We start from the raw sequence: 2726 nt of genomic DNA, 5'->3' as shown, positions 1-2726 counted from the left end.
GTTTTCATGTTAGATGCAGTTTTGGTTATATCAATACTACCTAGCTCTGTCAGGTTAAAACCTCATCTTGTTCTATCTAAGTATTTTTTTTTCTATATTTGATACCTCCTGGGGTCAAAACTCTATGGTGCAGCAAATGCAGTTCATGTTGGTAACAGAGATTGAATTGTATTACAGAACAGCAGACACTTGAAGTAGCAAATAAACACTTTTAAATTAAATATAATTATGTAATATTTACTTAATTAGGGTGCAATTAGATTTAATTTCTTCATGAATGTTAAGTTTAGTAAGTAGATTTTACTTAATAATAGTGAGTAAGTTGTACTTGATATTATAGCAGTAAAATTTACTTAAAATGTATTCGTGCAATTTGTTACCAAAAATGTTTTAAGTCAATCTTAATAGTTATTTTTTTCAGTGTACATAAGTGGGTATTTCTTCAGTCATGGACAATTTTTATAAAAGTGGTGGCTTTTATTAAAAGTAAGAGATTTCAGATTTCCTTTTGGTTATGAAGGCCACACTAAAACTATTTTGAAAACATTATACAGTGACTTTTTGAAATGTATTTTATGTAGAGATTTGTATTTTTGTACCCTTGTCCAAGATCAAAAAATTACTCTTAAAATATAAAAATCCATAACAAAAGCAACAATTATCATACTATTTAATAAATAAATACATTCTAAATTAATATTTCATAAATTAATAAATTTGAAATTATATGTATCAATTGTTTAACATCTTGAAAATGAAAGCTATTTCTCATAAATTTCTCATAATAAAATGAATAAAAACCTTATAGACATATTTAAAAAAATACACATCAAAATTCCTAAAACTTCAAAATTTAAATGAAAACAGAAAATACAAAAATAAAAACTGAATCTAAATAATAATAAAAAAACGAATAGTATCTCAACGATACTAAAATAACATTGTTCCATATGACTCATGTGCAAACTTCCGAAAGAAAATCCACCATAAAATTAAATTCCTACATTTTAAGACTATCATAAATCTTAAAGAAAGAAAGAAACCATTTCAATATTTATTTTGTGAAATTATTTCCTTTTTAAGTAATAATTTCAACCATGACCAAATATTTTTTTTTATTTAATATGAGAAATCTCTTTAGTCATGTTTGAAATGTTTAAAAATTTATAGAAATAATTTCACACAATAAATATTGAAATGGTTTCGTGCAGTTATTGTTGGGCTGATACAAAACCGTTGTTATGGTTGCGAGCCCCTCTTAAGCCTGGGCCGGGGACAAGCGATAAATTATCCCCCTTTACCATCCCCTCTTAAAGGTCCAGTTGTCCCCCTATATCTTGTTAGTTTAAATCTTTCAACTAGTGAGAGTATGAAAGTGTTTTAAGGGAATTACAGAGCCAAATGCGCCCACAGTTGAACAAATACCCAAGTGTATGCGCTCATATTTCTTGTTAATTTCTCCTTGTAAAGACACTTGGTACCTACTTTCTCTCTGTCTCTCTCTCTCTTTCATTTTCTTCTCGATGCCATTATAACCTCCATAATCCACTCTGTTGTTTCTAATTTATTATTCCTCATCGATTTTCATCACAGCTTTCACAACCCCCCCATTAATCACCCAGAGCTCTTCCACTCACACACACGCTGGCAAATGTTACACGGCTCAATCGATTTACTGCCCTGAGCATTGCAGAGACTTGTTTCTCACTGTTTTTGGCGGTACAGTAACACACTCCATTGCAAGCTCTTAATTTTACATGTGGCGTGTGAAATAAAAGCTATTTTTCTCATTATAAAAATCTCTGAGTTACATCTATGGATGTCGGTTTCATAAATGGCACATTTAATGTGACATGAAACTGTGACGTTACATTCCACCAACTTCATCTAAGAAATGGCCTTGAGATTTGGAAAGTTAAGACTTTTATCTATGCTTCAAAAGAGGTAAAAAGCCATAGTGGATAGTTTGCATGTTCAGTTCCTCTTGGAAGGCTCTGCACTTTTCGATTTTCATTCTTTAGTATGAGAATTCTAAATCATATCTAGACTGCTCTTCCTGTCTTTCACCGTCAAGATAAATTGATTATTGCTGGATAATCGTTAGATCTCTATATGGAGATGTTTCAAAGCACTCATCATTCAATGAGAATGACTTTGAATGGCTTAGACAGTGATGTTATGTAAGCATGTCTTTAAGGAATAGTTCTCTCAAAAATGACACTTCTGCCATTATTTATTAACCCACATATGATTTCAAAACTTTATGATTGTCACGATAAGGGGTTTTGTCTTGGTTCTCTCTGGACTCCATTTCCCATAAACCCCTGCCTAGGAACTCATTATCGCACCACACCTGTTTCCTATCAGGGACACTATAAAGGTTGCACACATCCACACACACATCGCTGATTATTGCTTAGCCTGTTAGCTTGTTACCCTGTCTAGTCTTGCCTTGCCTTGTTTTGCCTATGTATTTTGACCTTGGATTGCTTATTGGATTACTCTTTTTGCCTGCTCTTGGATTATACCTGTTTGCCCCTATTTTGACCCATGCCTGTTTATGACCACGGTTTTGTCTATTAAAAGCCTCATTATGCACGTAACCGAATAATCAGCCAAAACCGGATCCAGCAGCTTTATTGAGCACCAGACCAGGTATGGAGCCAGCCAATGGTTCATTCAACCTCGTAAGTGTAATCTGCTCCATTTTTCAAATTGGCAGACCC

Source organism: Sinocyclocheilus anshuiensis, unplaced genomic scaffold, assembly GCF_001515605.1.
Source record: "Sinocyclocheilus anshuiensis isolate Anshui unplaced genomic scaffold, SAMN03320099.WGS_v1.1 scaffold1469, whole genome shotgun sequence".
Classification (NCBI taxonomy): domain Eukaryota; kingdom Metazoa; phylum Chordata; class Actinopteri; order Cypriniformes; family Cyprinidae; genus Sinocyclocheilus; species Sinocyclocheilus anshuiensis.
This window is presented reverse-complemented; position numbering follows the sequence as displayed.